The sequence below is a fragment of the Marmota monax genome, unplaced genomic scaffold (assembly GCF_021218885.2).
Source record: "Marmota monax isolate L192 unplaced genomic scaffold, Marmota_monax_Labrador192_F-V1.1 WCK01_AAM20220418_F8-fsc00030, whole genome shotgun sequence".
Lineage (NCBI taxonomy): Eukaryota > Metazoa > Chordata > Mammalia > Rodentia > Sciuridae > Marmota > Marmota monax.
In genome coordinates this window covers 5,839,948-5,864,684 of record NW_026691988.1, presented here as the reverse complement: position 1 = coordinate 5,864,684, position 24,737 = coordinate 5,839,948, and the positions used below count along the sequence as shown (strand labels likewise).

Below are 24,737 nucleotides of genomic sequence, written 5' to 3'. Positions count from 1 at the left end.
TGCTCTTTCAAGAATATGGGGAGGGAGTGCGTGTGGGGAAGATACTGTGCCATACATCTGTCAAACCACTATTTTTCTTTTTACTATCAAGCTTTCAGGAATATTTATTAAACATTGTGGCATGTGTGTTGCTGTGCTAGGCACTATTTGCACTTGCCAATAGCAAAACACAATTATCTCCTGTTTCCATCGAAAGCTCATCCAGTTCTCTGTGGGAGGAACTGGAGTCTTCTTTTTCCCTCTCTCAGTGGGTGGCCTGTTGATTTGGGCTGACACTGCTCCGGTATGTACTCATTTGGCTAAGCTGTAATTAGACCAAGACTGTGGCATTACTTGCTTTGTCTACAAAACTTGGTGACAGAGAAGACAAAGATTCAATAATGCACACTTGATCTATCGGAAGCAGTAGTAGGGTGATGGGGACAGGGAAGGTCTTTACAAATAAAAACACTCTGAAACAGAAAACTGAAAAGAAAGAAATCAGGATTCTGTGCAACAAGGAAATCATTCAAGCTCGGATGTGTATTAAGGACACTGCAGATTCTAAAATTGAAAAGAAACTATATTCTGCTTGTGTGATTGTTCCCTGACCACAGAGAACGCTGAGATCAGGAGGCAAATATACCTGCTGTGCACAGAGCATTGCTGAACATGGTGCCCCCGCACAAAGCGTATGCTTAGGGAGTGTGTATTACTGATTGCTAAAATTGAAAAAGTAAGTAGGACATTGAGGGTGTGTGGCTCAGTGGTTGAGCATGCACTTAGCATGCATGAGGTCCAATCCTTGGCACTCTCTCCACCAAAAAAAAAAAAGAATAGTAGAATTTTTTGTGGCTGTTAAAATGAAAATTTATTCCAGTTTAACTTTGACTATGACTTTGATTTTTAAAATCTTACTTGTGCAATTTATATTTAAGTGTACATAGTCCTATATTCTCACTTGGTCCTATATTCTCATTCTTTTTTGAAGTCAGAGATTTATTATTATGACATTTAGTGTAGTAAGCATTTTTCAGTAGATTTGACTTTTCCCTCATTGATGAAGTCTTAAGCTTTAAGTAATGAATTTGACAGAGTATCTGTGTCACTGAATTCCCTAGGTTTGGCCCCACCTTTGTTTTATCACCAGGCAAATGCCCGGACTTCACTTCCTATTATCCCTTGGCTTTTTTTTTTTTTTTAAATACTAATTTTTAGTTGTTGATGGACCTTTATTTTATGCATTTATTTATATGTGGTGCTGAGAATTGAACCCAGTGCTTCATACATTTGAGGTAAGTGCTCTATCACTGAACAACAACCCTAGTCCATCGCTTGGCTTTTGAGTGGACTGACTTGAGTCATATGTAGGCTGGAGATTTTCAGAAGGGTCCTACATATTGGCCTTCAGCTTCAGCCAGTTGCATTCAAATGGTGCTTCATCTCTAGAGGACAGCAGAGCCACACATGCTTTGTGGAAAGAGTCTCTCTAGCCTCAAGAGTAGTCCTGTACTGTTACATGTGTGAGAAATGAATTTATATTGCCTTTAACTCACTAGAACTTTCAGGCCAATTTATTAGAGCAGTTTATCTTAACTCATACAGTTTTAAATCTTGGTAAAAATTTAATGGTAAAAATCAAGCATTCAACCATCAAAATACATGCTTAAAGTAGAAAGAGATGTATTAGGTACTACATGATATGTATTAGGTACTACTAAGTACAAGGAAGTGTTATATATTATGGCAACTTTCAAAGAAGAAAAACACTATGAAAAGTGGAATTTGGGGGTACAAAAAACAGGACAGTTACTGTATCTTGAGGAAAGGTTTGGATTTCTGGTGCCTTAAAATGACCTGACTCCTAGTCCTGATTTCGCTACTCGAAGAGATGTGTAATGCCAGGGGGATTGGGCTATGATCATCAGACGAAGGTGATTAGACTACTGCCACCTCCAAAGAACCTAAATGTAGGGAAGAATCCTAATTTTTGAAGTAAGAGTTGCTGTAATTTGCCAATTTGAGAAGGTAATTGATTTTCAATAGCTTTGTCCTATCATAGTTTGACTCTCTTGCCATATAAAAAACTAATGCTTTGTGAATTATAAGTAGAAAAAATTACTTAGCTTGATTTCTGCCTGTTTCTTTAGTATGTTATTTTTCAATATGAAAAATTAATAATGCATGGAATCAATGCATTTATTTGTACATTTAACAGCATACTAAATAAATGTTTAGTATGCTAATTTATATATATTTAGTAGCATATCATATAAATTTAATAATACTAATAGCATATTGAATAAACATATTTTCTCAACATTTGGGTCTAGTTCATGAGGAATGAGCTGGATTATCTTCTCTTTAAGGTTCTTCTATAAAAAAATCAAGATATAGTTTTTACAGGAGAAAGTTTGCCAAGCACTGGACAAAGAAGAAGTGGACAGGCTGGTCAGCTCCAAGACCACTAGAGACCAGAAGTCTTTGCTTTTGCAGGATGATTTCTTTTTACCCAGTGGCAATGGTTTTAGGATTTCCTATTCATTCTCAATCTTCTCTGCATCCATCCTATTCTGCTGTACCACGCTGGTTCTTTTGTTCTAGGAAATTCTCTGATTTAAGTGCCCAGGACCTAATAGAGCTTCGCTTCTCCATCTAAGTAGGTCTTGACATGACCCAGTCAGCTGAGTACACAGTGCCTTACTTGTCCAGTAGGAGTGCTGGCCACACTGTATTTGCTTTAATATTATTTTTCCTTTGGGTCTGTGGTTCAAATTATGTACTAAGTTATTATTTTTTTTTTGTAAAGAGTTCTCCCTAAACACATTTCTATTTTATTTTAAATCCTTATTTTTTATCTACTTATTTTAAATCCTTGTAACACCTTTATATTAGCAGGTTTCATATAAAGAAAATAGTATTTGGGGCTCTGAGTTCTTCTTAAGTATAGAGCGAGGCATTTGATTTACAATACAGACCCTATAGGGACTCCTAATTGTTAAAAGCCAAAGTCATCATAAGTGAATTCATAATAATCTAGAATCCTATCCTCTGCTATTGTTCTTACTAACTGGTCTGATTCTTCCAACACCCATGTGTCTGCTCATTTTTATAAAGGGTATTTGTGAGCCATGTGCTATGAATGGAGTGCTTTCCTTTTCTTTTGGTTTGTAGCTGAGAGGGAAGTCTTGACACTGCAATGACATTACCAAAGTCACACAAGAACCCCTTCTTGAAGGAAGGTCTTTCTCTCCCACTCCTGACTCATTTGATGTGTAGACTGGGTCTGTACAGGTACTCAAAGGTCATTATAACACAGGAAAACTGGAAAGGAGAAAAAGGGGGTCAAAATAGATCCAGGACCCTCTCAGAGAAGCTAAAAGGCAAAAGTTAAAGTTTCCTTGTGTATGTTTAAAAAAAAATTAATGAAAGAAGACATTGTTTTTATGTTCTGTGTTTCTAAGTGTTAACAGGATGAGAAACACTTTTTGTTCACATTCCCTTGTAACCTTGAAATGAGAATGTTGAAGTTCTTTTCTTTCTTTTTCATTGCATCCCACAAAAAGGTTATTCTGAATACACTTGGCAATATTCAGACAAGCTATTTCCTAATCCTCAAAATAGCTTTTGTTTTGAATGTTTCCCAAAAGTCTTAAAATATGTTCATGAACTGTATATATACTTCATTTACTAAATTTTTGGATTGCACATCCTTAAAGGAAAAATAAAACTTGAAGCACAAAGATTTTAAAATACTGTAAATCTAGATGAGTGGAAAAACACATTAAAATATCTTTTCTTAATAAACGGAGAGTGATATAAATTTACATACTCAAAAGAGAGTCTCAACAACACTAGGAAGTTCATTTTTGTTGTTCCTGTTGTGATTCACACTAACTTACTGGTTTTTAAACCTCAGAATATTGTTATTTAAAATAAATTTACTCATCGAGTAGCAAACACAAATATTAAGAACTGATTCATAATTGAAAGTTCTTTTTTCAAACATTTCAAATGGTATTTTCTTCTAAGGAAATACATTCTTTTTCCTGAGTTTGTAAACTCATCATTTACTCATTCAACAACTACTTGGTGAGTGGCAGCTGGCATTGTATTAGTACTGGTGATATAATAGTGGAGATAATAGACATTAATCCAATAATCACACACACAGTATATCATCAAAGATTGGTATAAATGATGAGAGAGAAACATAGAGAGCCTTGAGAGACCTGATTTAGGCTGAGGAACAGGGAAGAACCTAGTGAAGAAGTAGCCACTGAGCTACAGGATGAAGTGTGAGTAAGAGGCAACCAGGAAGAGAGCATGTGTACTGATGGAGCGATGAGAAGATGCACGGCGTGTGTGAAGCCCTGAAAGGAGGCTGGCATGTCCAGTGCACGTTAACCCAGGGAGGAAGTGTCTGTAGAGGTCAGTCAGGTCTGGGTCTTATTGAATCCAAAGCCTTGGTAATGATTTTGATTTTTATGGTAAACTCAAAGGAAGTTCTTACTTAAAGCAAAGAGGTGACAAGACTATATGTATATGATACACACACATATATATACATATACGTGTATATATATATGTGTGTGTATGTGTGTGTATCATATACATATAGTCTTGTCACCTCTTTGCTTTAAGATATATATATATATATATATATATATATACATACATATATATGCATGTATATACACACACATATATATGAATTGAAAAATCACTCTCGTATTGTGGAGGAGCAATTAGAGGGGGTGGTAAGTGTGGATAAGGGAAGGTCAGATAGGGAGCTATTCAAATGGTTCAGAGGAGAATTGATAGTGGTGAATACAGAGGGGAGCAGAGAGATTCGAGAGATTTTAGAAATTTATTCGAAGATAAAATCAACAGGAAGATTCCTAGAGTTCTCACCTAGTGAATCTTAGAAGCATGAACTATGCACAAGTTGATAAGGCAGCCACCTTCCCCATGTTGAGGTGTAGGTGGCATTTATGTGACATGAGCAAAGGTGGCTGCTAAAGAAAGTAGACAAGTAATAGACCATCATGTGGTAAAAGTTTCAATCAGAAACAGGAAAGCCAATGTTATGGCAAGACGGCAGCGGCCAAGCCAAGGTCGCAGCAACAGCTGGGAACTCTCTGGGGAAGGCTTGTTGAATACAGAAATAAAGCTTGACATCCAATGCTGGTTATATATTGGGTGGCTCCTGATTCCCAGGCAGCTCTGCTCATGCCCCAAAGTAACCCAAGAAAGCTAAACAGGCAAGTCACCTGACTTACCTTTGTGACAGCTCTATGTGTTCTCAAAACATCACTCTCCTTCTAGGATGCAACACAATAGTGAAAGTTTCTCATCCTTCACACACAAAACTTAAGTTGGTGTTCTAGAAATTTCTTGGAATGGGGTGTCAGTAGAAGATCTGGGATGAATATTGTCTCCGAACTTTTTTAGTAACATAAAATTTAGGGACACAGTATCAATGTATGACAATATGCAGAGAATACCAGGGAAGCCATCTGGTATTGGTGTCCAGTTTTTAACTGAGTGCTATCATGTGGACATGACTGCCCAGATAGTGGTCTCAGTCTCCAGTGGTCCACTGATGCCCCTTGACCCAAAGTCTCTACTAAAAATTATGTTGTTATTATCAATCAATCGTAGCCTAAGACCATCTGGTGTGGCCAACCCTCACTCTAAATTCCACTCTCAAGACTATCCAGTGTGACTTAAAAGCCCTAGGCAATCTATATTTTAAATTAAAGAATTCACAATTTATAGAGTTTTAAATTTAATTGTTACCCATATTCATCCATCTACATGAATTTTGAACATTTTGCTAAGGGTTGAGGATGAAGTGATTAAGATGGGTTTACTAGATTATCAGATGTATTATTTGGGATTTTAGTTGCAAGTAATAAAATTCTAGTGACTTGATTTAAAATGTTTTAAAAAAGGATTTATTATGAGGATGGGAAGTAGTTTATGAAATTCAAAGCCAAGAATCCTTCATTTCTCTTCCTCTTCATGCTCATTCCTCCAATCCAGAAGGTGGAACTTGTTTACTCTACAATTCAGAATATACATCATTTAGTTTAAGATATTAATTATTTCTTTTAGGGTCCATATTTTAGTTAATATTTTAACCACTGTGACTAAAATACCCAACAATAACCAACTTAGAGGAGGAAAAGTTTTTTGGGGGATCACAGTTTCAGAGGTTACAGTCCATTGCTCTGGGCCAAAGGTGAAGCAGCATATCATGGGGAGAAGAACTCAGTGGAGGAAGGCTGCTCAGCTAATGGTGGGGTCAGGAAGTAGAGAGAAAAGGGAGTGGGCAATGGGCCACAGGGAAGATGCCCAGGGCATAACCCTCACTGACCCACCTCCTCCAGCCTTGCTCAACCTGCCTACCATTACCACCCTGTCCATTCAAACTAGGAAGGGCTGGTTATGTTACATTTCTCACAGATGGATCATTTCACCTCCAAGCATTCCTGCACTAACACAGGAGCTTTGGGAAGACACTTTATATCCAAACCATAACAGTCCTGGTTTCAAACTTATGTCCGGAGGAGATGGATGGACTCAAGTTGAAGGAACTGTTTAACTTTGGGCCAATAAGCCATGACCAGTGGAATAAGACCACGAGGTGCAAACATGGAACCAGGAATATTGCAGGGGAGAGAGCCTATTAGATATTAACTGTAGGGCTCCATAGCCATAAGGGCAGAGCACTTATGAAGCATCTTGCAGAGAAAGGGCTCATCTGTTGCTTAAATACAAGGGAAGCTGGACTAATCGATAAGCCCTGGGATATCAAGAAGGCTGCTATGCCCTACTTTTTATTTGACCACATATTTACAATAATATGTTATGCTAGACTTTGTATTATCATGAGAAAGACATGGCATTTGGATACAGAGGAACCACATCTTAGCCTCTTATAATGTCTAAATTATCTTCTTGTAGTCTTTGTTAACTTCTTTATTAAATAAGGAATTTCCCAACTCATGAGGTTATACCAAATAACAAATGACATTGTGTATATAAAAGCCCTTCATAGAAAGCTGAGCATATAGTAATTCTTATCTTTTGTATTTTTTATTATAATCCAAAGATTTTCTAATTTGTGTAATTGGGAAAATATATGTAATGATCCTAAGTATTTTTTTTTAATCTTACATTGTATCTTTTTTTAAAAAGCTTTTTTAAGTTACATACAACACCAGGATACACTGACATTATCACAAAGGTGTGGAACTCTACAAAGGAGCTGGCTGACCATGGACTAAATCCTCTGAAACTATGAATCCACATAAACTCTTCATCTTCTAAGTTGTTCTTGTCACATATTTTGGTTACAGTGATAAAACAACAACAACAACAACAACAACAACAACAAAAGCCTAACTATCAGAGGCCAAAAATGCTGGTGTGCAAGGATTTCCATCCTTGGTAATCTGCTACACCAGCTCTATCCCAGAGAGACAATGTACCCGGCACTATGAGTGACATTCAGTGCAAAAGAAAAGTTCTACCTTGTTACACAGAGATGGAAATAACATACTTTATGTCTTAAAGGTCATTTAGAAGACAAAATTTTGTAATAACTGCTTCATCCCATTCACAATTAACCAAACCTTGTGCTATACAATTATTCTTTATTGTTACCTAATTTTTCTTTGTAATTGTGGACATAAAATTCTGGGGGCATATTGGCTACATAAAGAAGAAAACAAATTCAATGAAGGAAACTCAGGAATGGAAAACTGACAAATAGAATAAACAAGTTTATCATATTTCCAAAAGGAGAACTCAAGGGCTTTGCCAAGAGGATTGTAGAATTTTTTTTTTCTTTTTACTTTGGGCTATGTGAATGTGTAAAATAGTCTCTAGGACGTTCAGCCACTTTCTGGTATAATACTGCTAAGTTATGTGGAGGCCAGACAAGTAAAAAATATTTGCAAGCAACTCAGAACACATTGATGAGCCTTTGGTGTTACACACTATCTTCCTGGTTCCTCCTTACCTCAATTTGTTCTTGGTTTCATAAAGAAGAATGTCATGCCTCCTTGTTATTTAAATCAGGCAGATTTCCTTGGAAGGTTTCCTTCTCACACATCTTCAGTGAAACAACAGATATTGGCTTATTTCAAAGCTGCCAAAACTCTGTATTAGTAAAAGAATGTAATAGATATCAGTATTATTATCCTTTCTTTTAAAAACATATTTGAGGGAATGGCTTTTTGTGTAAAATCTTATTTTGACTTTAACTAGATTTGACATAGTAGCTGATATATTATTATTCTTCTGGGGTCCCCCAAATCTGGGAAAACCTAGTACTGGGGCTTAATTTTCTCTTTATGGGGTTTCTTAAATTATTTCAAATTCACCTTCTTTTTGGCATTAATGACAACAGCTTGAAATTGAGTCATGGTGTGCCAACAGGGAAACTTTTGGGATAAGTGTGAAAGGAAAACCACAAAAAATAAAAATTCAGCACACTAGTGTTAATATAAAGAAGATTGTTCAGTCCACTTCCCATCTGTATTCAATTCCACTTAGAAAGAGGAGGACTTTCCTGCAGAAAGGGATTGGATGATTCCACCTCCACCATGGACATTGAGAAGGGGACCCTTTTCCAAGGATTTTACATCTAATACTTGTACGATCCATGCAACTTCTCACAAACTAGCAAAAAAGCAAACTTTCTCTGCATTTGGTACACATGAGAAAACTGAAGCCTGCGTTTACACAAAGCACATCTCAGTTTGGAACAAGGATTCCAGAGACGCTAGGATTTGGGCCATCTGTGTCCAGGAATGGCCATGAGCGACGGAGAGAAGCAGTGAAAGTGACCTCAATGAGGCCTACCACATTTCCTCATCTCTAAGAAAGCAAAAATTTTTATCATCTCCTCTGTCATCAAACTTCCAACTCCACCTTCCCATTCTTCACTATCAGCTGGTGACCTCACTGATTATTCCATTGAGAAAAGAGAAGCATCCAGAAGAGGATGACCTCATCTCAGCATGACTGTGGGCCTAAACTTTCCATATGCTTGTCTGTCAACTCCCCTCCTCTCCTGAGGACGAGCTTCCTACTCCGCTAAAGTCACTGCCCTCGTGGCTTCTTTCTTCTACAACCAATTGTCTTCTCTCTCCTACATGGTTATTTTAGCTCTCTCATTCTCATCAGGCTTCAAGTATCATGGTTCCTATCTTAAATAAAAACAAACCTTTTGATCCCACACCAACCTCTAGCTCATTTCTTTGCCCTTTGTTAGTAAAATTCCTAGCATTGTTCATGATATGTCCTTAATATTTTGCACCCAATCAGATTTTCACATCTAGCATTCCACAGGAGCTGCTCCTGATAATGGAACTACTTCTTTCTAACTTGACAAGCCAAAGGTCAGTACTCTTTTTGCTCTCACCAACATTTGGCATTATTGATCACTCTCCTTGACATTTTCTTCTCTCAGCATCTGGGACACCACTCCCTTAGGATTTGTTACCTTACTGACTGTTTCTTCCCCTGTAGGAACACCTCTTCTGCAGCCTGACCTCTCCAAGTTGGCACCACTCAACGTTTCAGGCCTTAGCTCCTTCCTGTTTTCTCTTTCTTTCTCTTCTCCCTTCCTCCCCACTTCCTCCTCCCCCCTCCCCTTCCCCCTCCTCCTTTTTCCTACCTACAAACTTTTCCTAGCTGACCTTGTTGTCTGTAAGTTTTAAACATCTTCAGTCTGCTCAAGTTTACATTCTTTTTCCACGACTTCCCTCTTGAGGTTCAGACTTGTCTATATAACTGGTCATTTTAAGTTTCCACTTGGATGCCTAATAGGCATCTCAAACCTTCTCATGTGCAAAACACAACTTACCCACCAAAATGTACCTTACCCATCACTTCTCCAACTGCACAAAGAGCATTATGTTTTGTTCAGTTTCTCTAACTAGGAAGCACAATTGGTTTCTTTCTTCCCCAATCCTCTACTATCCAATCCATTAGCAAGTACTGTTGGGTGTACCTTCCTAGTAGATATTGAATTTGACCACTTCACACTACTGTCACTGCTGCCACACTTTTTTTGGAATAACCACTGTCATGCCATGTCCTGACTCCCATCACGGCCTGTGGCTGGGCTTCCTGCTTCTTTCTCAGCTGCCCTACAATCACTTTTCAATTGGTTCCCATTGTGATTGGTATAAATTTTGCTATTGCATCTGGTCCTTGCAAAATACTCCTGCCACCTTCTCTTTGACTCCCCTCACTTGAGCTGCACTTGCCCTTCTGTAGAGCTGCCCCATAGTGCTGGCCTCAGGGTGACATGCTCTTCTTCCATGCCTTCACCTAATTCAGGTTTCTAGTTCAGATGTCACCTCTTCAAAGAGGGCTTCCCCAACTGCGTGGTAAAATACGACCATCTCCCTCTCTTGTTGGTTTCATTTCTCATACGTGATTAATATTTTTTTCATGGCCTTTATTGCCATTTGAACTTATGTTATTTATTCAGTTTTGGAGGCTTTCTTTCTCTCTCTCTTTCTCTCTCTCTTTCTTTCTTTCTCTCTCTCTTTCTCTCTCTCTTTCTTTCTTTCTCTCTTTCTTTCTCTCTTTCTTTCTTTCTTTCTTTCTTTCTTTCTTTCTTTCTTTCTTTCTTTCTTTCTTTCTTTCTTGTCTCTTTTAATGAAGTGTCTGTGCACTGATATATTTGTAGTACTCTTTCTTCAAGCCCAGTCCTTTCTCAAGGTCTGGGATGGCAAGCTGTTATGATTGCTTTCCTCCTCTAGAGCCTGACTTTCGCCCTCCCATTACATAACTCCAACAGAAGAGACTGGGCCAAGGAATCTGGAGATGCTAGGCTGGGAGAATTGGGAAATATTTAGGCTGCTCAGGGAAGTTCAGGTTCAGGCCAAACTAACTCAGAGTTGCAGCCGGGCCTTCTCCTAGAGAAACAGCACTGGGTGGTGGTCTTAAAATGAGTGGTTCAGATACTCTCCCAGCCATGCTCTATAGCAGCACCTCCTGACCTTAAAGCCAATGTGTTCTAGGGGCAGACGAGGTTCTCTGATGGAGCCTATTGTTTTTATTTCCGTGTTCTTTTATTATCTTCTCCTCTCCTGATATCTGTGTTTGCACTTGGTAAGGTTTAACACATGGGCAGCAATCACTCATCAAGTAGTAAAATATATGTGATAGGATTTTTATTCCAGAACCTGAGGTTAAAATGGTGAGGAAAAAGAGACTTTCCTAGAGCTCACAGAACAGTGGAAGAAAGAGAGAGAATCTGACCACCTAAATGGATGTACACACGCCCACACACACACACACACACACACACTCACACACACACACACACTCACACACACACATATGATTCATGACATTGCATGGAAATCATCTAATAGCCCTAGGAAGTCAGCAGTGGCTTCCCTAGAATTCAGATAACCTTCATACTGGAAGGTTAAGTGAAAGTTAATAACTACTTTGGTAATCTGGGTCAGTTTCTCCCCATTTACAAGTGAATACTCTTTTTTTTGTGCAGAGCAATAAGTCAGAAATATTAACTGTGTCCAAGATCAAGTTTGAGAAAGTAGCAGAGGATGGGGTAGAGTCTCCGGTTTTAGGCTATCCAATCCATAAACATAGTTACAGGTTTGTCTTAGTTTCCTTGGAGACAAAACAACCACTCTGGAAGCCATCTTTTCTGTGGTACAGGCTCAGGCCAGTTATTCCCTCCAGATGACCTGGAGCCAGAATGTCAGATACATAGCACCTTTTTGGAACCCATTTTCTGTATCAGTTATGAAAATCAATTTGTGTGGAGTAAAAGTCACCTAGGTGCCTTCTAGGTTGTTGTTTCACAGCAACCCATCCTTAAGGAAATTGGCCTGGAAATATATCTCTGAACTTTAAATATATACTATCCTTCTGATAAACAATCTCTTTTCTCCAAGTGCACCTATATAATTTGTTGAGCTGGGTGCAAAATGAAATATGAGATCCCTTGCTCAAAATGCAGGATAAAGGGTTTTCCTTTTTCCTCCATTCTGTCTTGACCTGTCATGTTCTTTGTTACTCAAAACCTGCCTTCCTTGGCAGTGGAGTACTCCTGTGAAAATGCAGACCCTCCCTGGCATCTGAGACCATAGGCCACAATGACCATAATGTAGTGCCTAGACTAGACCCTGACTTTTCCTGTACCCTTGTCCAAGGACCCATCCAGCATGAGGACAACAGCTGTTGCTGGGCAGAAGCAGGGGAACAGGCAGCTGACATCCTCTCCTGGGGGGTTAGTGAGGGGGTGGGAAGCAGGGTCCCCTGAGCAGATGCTCCAAGCCCCGGGTTCATGCTCATTGTCCCACAGACGTCACTTACTAAGAACAAATTCAAAGATAAAATCATTATGTTTTAAATTAGTGCATATTAGTTTTACAGAGTAGTGAGTTTCATTGTGGCATATTCATTCATATATATGACCCACCCTCTCAGTCCCCTCCTTTAACTCCTCTTCCCCTCCCCCACAGGTCCCATCCTCTTCATCTAATAGTTTTCCTTCTACTTCCCTGTCATCAAAGAGAAAATTATTAATAAAAACAGTGACTATAGGGCATTGAGTTCCAAATGCTCAGGAAGCTGCCCCAGCAACCGCACCATCAACAATCCTGGTGTCTTCTCCTTCACTGAAAATCGCTTTGTTGTAATCTAGTGTGATTTTCAATGGGTTGGCCACCAAAATCACATGTAGAATTTTTACAGATAAAAGGTTCCCTGGGTCATACTGCAGAGATTTCTGTCTGTTTACCCATTCATTCCTTCACATCTCTATTGAACACCTCCTAGTTTCTAGACCTTGGGTAGTTTAATGGATAGAATGAAGAGAATAATATCTAGCCCCTTTGTCTTCATGACTGCATAGACCACTAAAGGAGAATGAACTGAAAGAGATAACAAATGAACATGAATCTAACTACAGATGGTAGAAAAACCATGAAAGAAACATCCCAAGGTGGAGGAGTGACTGGGGAGGGTTCAGCCTGGGGTAAAGTATGGGTGCTATTTCACTCAGGTTTAAAGCCTAGAGTGAGATTCTTCCTGATTATTTATAGGAACTTTTTAAGTAATTCTGATGATTAATCAGGCTTGGGTTTAACAAAAGTCTGATTGCTTTCTACCTTCAAAATGTCAGAGGAGCTTTTTCTGGTTTGCAATTTATTAACGTTTGGATGTGAGGTGTCCCCCAAAAACTCATGTGTGAGACAATGCAGAAAGGTTTAGGGGAGAAATGATTGGATTATGAGAACCTTAACCCAATCAGTGAATTAATCCCCTCATGAGATTAACTGTGTGGTAACTGGAGGTGTGTAGGGTATGGCTGGAGGAGGTGGATCCCTGAGGGTGTGACTTTGGGATATATCTTTTGGATCTGGCAAGTGGAGTCTCTCTCTCTCTACTGTCCAATCATCATGTGAGCTGCTTCCCTCTGCCACACTCTTCCACCATGGTGTTGTGCCTCACCTGGAGCCCCAAGGAATGAAGCCGGCCTTCTATGGACTGAGACCTCTGGAACTATGAGCCCCCAAATAAACTTTACCTACTCTAAAAGTGTTTTTGTCATGTCTTTTAGTCACAGCAAAGAAAAACTGATTAAAACACATTATGAAACCCAAGAAAAATAGTGTAAAACTACTATACTTTCCCATATTAGAAATACTTCTTAGAAATTTCTCCCTCCCACCTCTTGTTTGCAAATCTGCGACTCTACTAGTCATACACACTCAGTAATGACGGCACATATAACAAGCCCCAAGAATGGACATTAAGGGCCCAGGCAAAGTTGTAGTGTATGACAGAAGTGTGATATAAAGGGTCACATCTCTTAATTCCCAGTCTATGCAGATCATAGATGTCATCACATGTCCCTAACACTTAATATTGAATGTGAAACATCCCTGTTTCCTTCATAGAATCACTTAAATCTGTCATAGTATAATTAGTGGAGTTGTTGCAAATGGGCCAGTATGGTGATCATCCTTTTTTTAACCACAGAAAAGTGGGGGAGACAGTGCAGTTTCTCAAAATGCCTAAAAATTCCCTAAATACATTATCTCAATGGAGCTCTCCTTCTGTTCTGTCACTTTTTTCATATAGCACCACAGCTATACTGGAGCATGAGAAATCATGTCCTTGAGCTTTCACTCATGAAAAGGACAGGGGACTGCCTCTCTACATAAGAAATTAGATTTCCAGACTAAAATGCTTTTGCTCTCAGGGAGGATTTACATTTAGTTTGTTTCTTGAGGTTGGTTAGGCCAAGCACCTGCCATCCAAAATGATTTCACTTTAAGTTTGCATAGCAATCTAGATCTTTGAAGCTATAACAGTGTTTTGGTTCCAATGCTCAATCTTAAGGCTTTATTAATACCAGGCTTCACCCCCCAGGTTTCTTTCTTCTTCTGGATATAGGAGAAAGAACTAGTAAAATGGAATAAGGATTCAAAAAATCATTTTGAATGCAATCAAGCAAGCTACACTCACAGGAAACACAAGTGAGTGTTATGTTTGGATATGACATGTTTCCCAAAAACTCCTTTATAAGGGCAGGAATATTCAGAAGTAAAATTGGATTCTGAGAGCTGTAACCTAATCAGTCTATCCTAGTTAGAATGGGCTGACTAGGTGGTAACTGTAGGTGTGACTAGAGGAGTAGGTCACTAGGGCTAGGTGTGGAAGGGTTGTTCTTCCTGCACCTCCTTCTCTCTCTCTCTCTCTCTCTGCTTCCAGACCCTGACATGAACTGATCAGCTTTCCTCCCCTGGACCCTTCCCCCATGATGTGCTATCTCACCTCAAGCCCCAGAGCAATGGAGTCAACTGTTCATGGACTGAGACCTCTGAAACTGTGAGCCTCAAATGAATTTTCCCTCTAAATTGTTCTTGTCAGGTGTTTTAGTCACATTGACCAAAAGGATAACTGAAGTAGTTGGTTAACATTTTTGGAACATAGAAGGGGAAATTCTAATAGATATTTCATTAGAGTTCCAGAAATAGAATGGTGGAAAGGCCATGTGCAAGCAAAACTCGGTGATTGAATTAAAGAGGCAGATCATCAAGATTTCCTCATCAGGATACATTACAAAAACCTAATACTAAATATGTTGTATTGGAGCATTGGAGTATAATTTTAAATATTAATCAGGCCAAAAAAAGAAAAAAAGCAAGAGAAAGAAGAAAAAGGAAACCTGTTCCAAGATCAGGAGATGTAGTACAAAATGAATTTACAGAAATAAGTCCAGATTTATCAGTAATAATAATTACTATGAATTCAATCAACTTATGGTTAAAAGTCATGTATTGTCAAATGGGATTAAAAAGAAATTCCCCAAAATATGAATACACAGAAAAGTCAGAAGTGAAAGAAGATGTTATGCTAAGCTAAAACCCACCAAAATGGTAATAGAGTAGATAACAGTTACTTATGCCAGCTAAAATAATATTTGAGACAAAAATTATTATACATGAAGAAGAAGATTATCGAGACAAAATTATTACACATGAAGAAGATTGTTACACGATGATAAGAATTTAATTCTTATCATTCTGCATAAACATTGTAGCACAGCCTCAAAAAGGTTTATAATAGATAAATCTATAACCCGAGTGTAAGATTGTAGAAATACTCTGAATAACTGATGAATCAAGTAATAACTTTTAAACATATGAAAAATTTGGATAATTTGAGATGAGGATAAGGAAACACAAATAAAAGAGTAAAGCTTGTTCTTAATACACACAAGGAAGACTATCCTGAGACGTACTTTCATAGAATTTTTATCTTCTGTACCATTTTTCAATAAATTAGAAATAAGTAATAACTAGATATATAGGGAAAAAAGCATACTTTTGAAAATTGATTTTTAAAAAGACTTTCTAAATAACACATGTATATGTATATCACACATGGCACTAACTTTTTCAAGAGATGATTTCTAATCTTGATTAAGTTTATTTAACAAATAAAAGAAATCCAGACATTTCATTTCTTCTTTAATCAGTTAAGTTGTAGTTTCTTGAAGAAATTTCCATTTTACCTAAGGTTTTGTGTATTTGAGAAAAGTCTCTATTTCATAGCATCTTCTTATCTATTTTTAGTCTCAGTAGTATCCATAGTTGTCTTTTTTCATTTTTAATATTGTTTATTTTTGCTGTTTCATATTTTCTAAGAGCCCCCCCCCCAAATGTCTACTTTATTAGTTTTTTTTCAAATACTGAACTTTTGCCTTAGTTGATTCTCTGTACTGTATATTTATTTTTCATTTGATTAATTTCCACTCTTATCTTTATAGTTTCCTTCCTTCTGCTCTCTTTGTGTTTATTTTGCTGTTCTTCTAATTCCTTAAGTTGGTTAGCTCATTTGTTTTCAGCTTTCTTTTTTTCTAGAATGTTTAGAGCTATGAATTTGCCACACTGTGTGCTTCAGTGGTCTCACTGTTTGGCCATATAAAAGGTGTCTTCGTTTGGGTCTTCTTAGCAGTAGACATGGGGATGGGAAATCTAGTACCTCCTGTATTCCAGAGGTGACTTCAGGAAACACAATGAACCTCACAGACATAAGCACATGTATATATGGTACTGTCTATTAAACTTCACCAATAGGCAAAATAGCACTTTACTTGCTTATGGATTTCTGTGTGTATAGTCGCAGTTTAAGAAATGCCAGGAATGGTGCATGTTGAAGTTCACAATAGTACATAGATCTGGAGTAGGTATACAGGAGAGTTCTTTCAGTAGGAAGAAACAAAGATCTGTATTCTATTGGTGAAGTTTACTTTGTTGAACCGAGTAGCAGTAGAAACATGTTCACAGAATTATTGTTCATGCTTTCCTAAGTAATGCCTTAAAAATGCAAGCGAGACTAAAATACATGTAAATATCAAGGATATAGAGAATCAGACTACCAGTATAAATAATAGAGTTATGTAACTAGAAGTTTATTAAGAAGGCAATGCATTGTAATAGTGATGGAGAAAAGGAAGAGGCAGCCAGGGGATGGACATTTTTTCATATGCTTTGTAGAATAAATGCTTGCAAGTGACATAAACCAGAAAATGTAATAAAATAATTTATGAAGGTTATATGCTAGCAAATTTGAAAGGTTACAGAAATATAAAACACCAAAATTGGTACTGGAAAAAATAACCATTAAAGAAATCAACCTAGAAGATATATCCCACAGATCCTTAATTATAAGCCCAAATCCAAAACATTTTTTTATATAAAATTTACCAAATTCCTTGAGTTGTTCCAGAATATAGAAAAACGACTGTTTGGCTCTTGATATGAGATTGATATAAGGTGACATCAAAATCGGAACAAGATAGTACAGGACAAATCTCAACTCAAAGTGGATCAAGGACCTAGGAATTAAACCAGAGACCCTCATCTAATAGAAGAAAAAGTAGGTCCTAATCTCCATCATGTTGGATTAGGCCCCTACTTCCTTAATAAGACTCCTCAAGAATTAAAATCAGGAATAAATAAATGGGAGGGATTCACACTAAAAAGCTTCTTCTCAGTAAAAGAAACAATCAGTGAGGTGAATAGAGAGCCTACAGCTTTGGAGCAAGTTCTTACCACTTGTACATCAGATAGAGCACTAATCTCTGGGGTTTATAAAGAACTCAAAAAGCTAAACACCAAAATAACAAATAACCCAATCAATATATAGGCCAAGGAACTGAACATACACTTCTCAGAAGGTGATATACAGTCAATCAACAAATACATGAAAAATTGTTCAACATCTCTAGCAATAAGAGAAATGCAAATCAAAACTACTCTAAGATTTCATCTCATTCTAGTCAGAATGGCAGCTATTAAGAATACAAACAATAGTAAGTGTTGGTGAGGATGTGGGGAAAAAGGCACACTCATACGTTGCTGGTGGGAGTGCAAAATGGTGCAGCCAATATGGAAAGCAGTATGGAGATTCTTTGGAAAACTTGGAATAGAGCCACCATTTGACCCAGCTATTCCTTTCCTCCGCCTATACCCAAAGGACTTAAAAACAAGGACACAGCCACATCCATGTTTATAGCAGCACAATTCACAATAGCTATACTGTGGATCCAACTTAGATGCCCTTCAGTAGATGAATGTATAAAGAAAATGTGGTATATATACATAACAAAATATTATTCAGCAATAAAATAATAAAAATATGACATTTGCAGGTAAATGGATGGAGTTGGAGAATATAATGCTAAGTGAAGTTAGCCAATCCCCAAAAAACAAATGCCAAATGTTTTCTCTGATATAAGGAGGCTGATTCATAGTGGGGTTGGAAAGGGGGAGCATGGGAGGATTAGGTGAACTCTAGATAGGGCAAAGATGAAGGAGTGGAAGGGAGGGGGCAAGGAGTATAAAAAAGATGGTGGAAAGTGATAGACATCATTATTCAAAGTACATGTATGAAGACAGGAATGATGTGACTATGCTTTGTATACAACCAGAGATATAAAAATATGTTTAGTATTAATTGTAATGCATTCTGCTGTCACATATAACAAATTATAATAAAAAATTTTTAAAAAAGATAGTGCAGTAAAGGTAAATTGTGGGCAAATAATACTTGAACATAGGTGCAAAGCTGCTAATTAAAATATTAGATAACCAAAATGGGCCTAACAGGCATATATAGAATATTCCCCCCATGAGCAAAAAAGTATATATTCTCAAGAGTACTAGAACATTCTAAAGGATAGATCAGATGTTAGGTCACAGATCAAATCTTAGCAGGTTTAAGAAATCATATCAAGACTTTTTTCTGACCAGAATGAGATGAAACTAGAAATCAATAACAGAAGGAATTTTAGAACATTAATCAGCCAGTGGGTCAAAGAAAAAAACTAAGGGAAATTAAGAAATATCCCAAGACAAATGAAAACAGAAACAGAACATACTGAGACACGGGATGCACCAAAAAGCCATTCCAGGAAGGAAGTTCATAGCAATAAATGTCTACATCAAAAAAGAAGGAAGGCTCCAAATAACCAACTTTACAGCTCAAGGAGCTACAAGAGGAAGAACAAACTAACCTCAAATTTAGCAGAAGGAAGAAAATAATAGAGATCAAAGCAAAATAAGTAAAATTGATACTAAAGATTAATAGAAAAAAATCAATGAAACTGTAAGTTAACTTTTGAATAGTTCAAATTAAAAAATATTTATCCAGAATAAGAAAAAGAAAGAAGACTCAAAACCAGAAATAAAAGAGAAAAATGACAACAGAAACTACAGAAGTATAAAACAATCACATGAGAATACTTTGAATAATTATATGCCTTTAAATTGTATAACCTGGAAGAGACGATGAATTCCCAAACACATCCTTCCTATCAAGACTGGCCCTCAAGTGAGGATGCAGAGCAGTGAAGTGAGGAGTGAAAGGGTGCTAGGTATGTTGTTAGAATAATGGAATAAATCACAGGAATAAATAATGGAATAAAACTCAGAGCCTCCGGAGGATACACGTCAAACTCGGAGAGTGATGTGAAATGGAATGACAATGGTGGCCCAAGAGGTCTTCAGTGTTATCTGTGTTTTTCAATGTTACCTCTTCCTTTGGTTCCCTTCCTACTCTGCCCTCATCCCCACTCTCTTCTTCCATTTTCCCTTCTTTTTCTTTCTTTATCCTCCTCACTACTTCTCCATCCCCCTCTCCCTTTATCCTTCATTCTCTTCCATTATGAAACAGGATTATATTACTCAGATCATGTTTTTAAATATACGTGCAAAAAAAATCTTGCAATAAATGAGACTGAATGTTAAAAAATTTTTAAATTCTGGGTGGTAGGAATCTTGGTGTTCATTCCTTTATATTCTGTACTTCTTCAAAACTAGAAATGAAAATGAAGCCTAGCTTTTGCTATTAGCAGATGTTCTTGATGAACTACTGTGCTCATTTCTAGAATTAGTCCAAATTTAGGCATCATTGCTTATTAAGAATGTATTTTACTGTGATTATCTGTAATTGTTAGCATATCATAAGAGCACCAAATTATCAGCATAGAATTAAGTTATTATTGAAAAAAAGGCAAATCAGAGAAGAAAATATGTAGTTGCATGTGAAAAGTTTCACTTCTTCTGAATATCAGAAATGAGTTCATATTCTCAGGTATGAAAGGAAGGAATTTAGCATCATTAAAAGGAATCTTGCATTAAAATCAACATGTGTACATGAGTTCTCTCATAAAGTTAGTTTCCCCAGCCTGGCAACCTTTCCCACAGCCATAGGAAACCTTGGTTATATTCAGTCCCTGGAAGATTTCCTCATGGCTTAGTCAGAGTGGAAAACAATCACACTGGATAGCATCTCAAGGTGATAATGACCCATTCTTTTCTGTTGAAGAAAGGCAACAGTTCTCATATACACTACTGCCCATTGTTGAAAAGAATGTTCATGAAGTGATACTATTTGACAAATGACCAACATTAAAGTTGTTTTTTATCCCCCCTAGGAAACACAAAATGCACACTTGATTCTGATTTCCAAAAATGATTTTACTGTGTTCCAGTGATACTTCAGAAAAAACTAGGATCATGGGTCAATTGCTTTCTGGTGGCAATCCTACAAAAAAGGAGAAGTACTGGTGCGACTCCAAGTCTCTTAAGGTCAGACAAACTGGAAATGGGCATAAAATTGATCAGGTTGTTGGGGAGCTTGATTAATGCATAGAGCACAGACTTTAGACTTCTAAGGTGACCTGTCCTGGGTTTCTGGTGGTGCCACTTAATTTTCTGTGAGCTTCCTTGATCTCATTTGTGGAACATGGGTAACTATAAGTTTTCTTAAGGTTGTGATTGAAAAAAACAATGAAATAATAAATATAAAGTGCTAATTGTGTTAAGGTGTGTTACTTGGATAAATACATAAGCACATCTTGGCAATTTTGCTATCTTTTCTTTCTCTTTTATTATTCATTCTATTTATTTGCAATATGTAGCATTTTCCCTTGGATGATTTCTTACCTATATTAGAAGCATGATTCTATTAACTTTCTGTCTCTCCAATTCTTTGCAGAATATGAGAGATGAATAACACTTTGTTTATTAATAGCAAAAATTTTCTGTTTTAGACTTGTGGACAAGATTGAGTATGGATGAATTAAATTAAGTGAATCAATATATCATGAATATATGTGTACCTTTGCCAAACAGATATAGACTTTAAAAAAAATTCATATTTTTATTATTTCCCACAGTGCAAATTGCAGTAGTTTGATACATTGCAAATTCTGGAATTTGGCAACCACAAATTCTATTTAATATTTTTAGTAATAAAACTTATTTGTCTCCGATCTATTGCTTGTCTATATTACCTGCTTTGCAAAATAATGTGATATATTTATAAATGCTTCTACCAGGCATTACATTACTATTTTTTTTTCTTTTTTTTAATTTTTTATTGTGGGTTGTTCAAAACATTACAAATTTCTTGACATATCATAGTCCACACTTTGATTCAAGTGGGTTATGAACTCCCACCTTCAACCCATACACAGATTGCAGAATCACATCAGTTACACATCCATTGATTTACATATTGCCATACTAGTGTCTGTTGTGCTCCGCTGCCTTTCCCATCCTCCACCATCCCCCCTCCCCACCTCTCCCCTCCCCTCCCCTCCTCTCTCTCTACCCCCTCCACTGTATAACCCTGAGGGTCTCCTTCCATTTCCATGCAATTTCCCTTCTCTCTCCCTTTCCCTCCCACCTCTCATCCCTGTTAAATGTTAATCTTCTTCTCCTGCTCTTCGTCCCTACTCTGATCTTAGTTACTCTCCTTATATCAAAGAAGACATTTGGCATTTGTTTTTTAGGGATTGGCTAGCTTCACTTAGCATAATCTGCTCTAGTGCCATCCATTTCCCTGCAAATTCTATGATTTTGTCATTTTTTAATGCAGAGTAATACTCCATTGTGTATAAATGCCACATTTTTTTATCCATTCGTCTATTGAAGGGCATCTAGGTTGGTTCCACAGCCTTGCTATTGTGAATTGTGCTGCTATGAACATCGATGTAGCAGTGTCCCTGTAGCATGCTCTTTTTAGGTCTTTAGGGAATAGACCAAGAAGGGGAATAGCTGGGTCAAATGGTGGCTCCATTCCCAGCTTTCCAAGAAATCTCCATACTGCTTTCCAAATTGGCTGCACCAATCTGCAGTCCCACCAGCAATGTACAAGTGTACCCTTTTCCCCACATCCTCGCCAGCACTTGTTGTTGTTTGACTTCATAATGGCTGCCAATCTTACTGGAGTGAGATGGTATCTTAGGGTGGTTTTGATTTGCATTTCTCTGACAGCTAGAGATGGTGAGCATTTTTTCATGTACTTGTTGATTGACTGCATGTCCTCCTCTGAGAAGTGTCTGTTCAGGTCCAATAATATTTTAAAAGAATAGATGTTTTTCTCATTTCTAAACTTTTTTTGTTATACACATTTTCTTTTCTTTTAAAGCACATTTTTATTAATTGTTAGTTTAATTGTACACATTTATGGGGTACAGTATGATAAATCAATACATGTATAGAGTTTACAATAATCAAAGAGCAGTATTAGCATTTCCAGTCCTTGAATATTAAAAAAAAATGGGTTAACACAGTAATTGAAACTTTTTTCAGTGGTCATATGATATAGTAACACATTTATAGGATACATGCTGATCAATTAATACATGTATAGAATATATGTTGGTTATATTTATCTCTTTATCATTACTTTGTGTTGGGATATTTGAGCCCTTCTTTTCTAGTTATTCATACCATTATTGTGAAATATAGTCACTGCATTGTACTATTAAACACTAGCACTTATCATTTTTATCTAGCTCTGTTTGGTACCTGTTATACAACCTCGTTTATGTCTTCCCCTTCCTTTCTCATCCTCTGTTAATCACTATTGTACATTCAATTTAACTTTTTTAAGCATTCACATATGAGAGATCATTTTCTATCTTTCTATGTCTGACCTATTTACTTAACATAATTTTCTCTAGTTCCACCAATTTTGTTGCAAATGACAGGATTTCATTCTTTCCTAGGGATGAATAATATTACATTGTGTGCACCCTTTACATTGTCTTTATTCAGTAATCTGTTGATGGGCATCTAAGTTGATTCTACATCTTAGTTATTGTGAACTATACAGCAATAAATATGAGCATGTAGGTATTTCTGGTACACTGATGTCATCTCCTTTGGATATATACCCAGAACTGAGATAGTTGGATCATATGGTAGATCTATATTTAGATTCTGAGAAACCTCCATACTGTTATCCATAGAGTCTGTACTAATTTATATTCCCACTAACAGTGAATAAAAGTTCTCTTTTCTCTACATACTTAAACAACATTGGTTATTTTTTTTCTTTTGGCTAATGATCATTCTAACTTGGAGAAATAAATACACCATTTTGTGATTTTGGTTGCACTTAGCTAATTGCTAATGATATTGAACATTTTTCATAAATGTTTTGGTTATTTGAATTTATTGTTTTGAGAAATGTCTCTTTGTATAATTTGCTAATTTTTCAATAGGACATTTTTGTTACTGATTTTTTTGTAAGGATTATTATAAAAATATTAATTATTTTTCAGATGAATATTTTACAATTTTTTCCATTCTATAGGTCAGTCTCTTCACTTTGTTGATATTTTCCTTTGTGTAAAGATGCTTCTTAGTTCAATATAATCATTTTGTCTATTTTTTCTTTTGTTATTTGTGCTTCTGAGGGTTTTACTAAAAAACAAAAAAAAAATCACTGACTGTACCAGTGTCTTCGTGAATTTCCCCTATATTTTCTTCTAATATTTCCATAATCTAGAGGTATTTGATTCATTTTGAGTTGATCTTTGTACAGAGTGAAAGGTAGGGGTTAAGTTTCAATCTTCTATGTGTGAATATCCAGTTTCTCCAGCATCATTTATTTAAAAGAACGTGATTTCTCCAATGTATGTTTTTGGCTCCTTTATTAAGAGTGAGTGGGTTGTAAATCCTGGGGTTATTTCTGGGCATTCTGTTCTGTTCCATTGTTCTGTGCCTGTTTTTATGCCAGTACCATGCTATTTTGATTTCTATAGCTTTGTAGTATATTTTAAGGTCAGAAAATATGATGTTCATGATGCAAATTTTCTATTTTCCTTGATTCTGCTGGCAAGACTTTAGCTAACTTTCTCATTGTAGAGAAAGGATCTACCTTTAAGCTCTCACTGGCACTCTCTTAAAAGGCCATTCGACTTTTAAAAATAGTCTCCTCAAGGCTTTTCCAGTTTTGCTCACTACTCAATACTGAGTCTCAAAGTTGATGCATTTGGTGGTGGTGGTGGGGGGGGGATGTTGTAAATTTTAGCAGTATTCCACTTCCAGAAAGCAAATTCTGTTTTTGTTACTATTGCTGTGAAACAATTTATTTTTAAACTTATCTAACTGAAACAACATTTTTGTTTTGCTCTTAATTTTGTGGATTAGGAATTTGGAAAGTCCTTGGAGGGATGATTCTCTATTGGTATCTCCTATACGCAGGCCAATATTAGCCTGAAAGTTCAGTAGGGCTGAATTGTTCACGATGAGTCTTTTACATAGCTAGTAACTGATGTTGGTTGTTCCCTGGGAGCCAACTGAACTTCAGCTGAGTGCCTACACGTGTAGTTTCTGGTATTATGGTTTTAAGGTAGTCAGACTTCAGAGTGTCCCAAG

General features: G+C 36.9%; 1 long non-coding RNA gene across 1 annotated transcript in view; it reads right to left on the bottom strand.

Moving 5' to 3' along the window:
• Positions 1 to 8,019: 8,019 nt before the first annotated feature.
• The window catches only part of LOC124095600 (uncharacterized), a 40,521-nt gene continuing 23,803 nt past the window's right edge, over positions 8,020 to 24,737 (bottom strand). The window contains exon 3 of the long non-coding RNA XR_006852533.2: positions 8,020 to 8,151. This is a non-coding gene — a long non-coding RNA (uncharacterized LOC124095600). The remainder of the gene's footprint in view (positions 8,152 to 24,737) is intronic.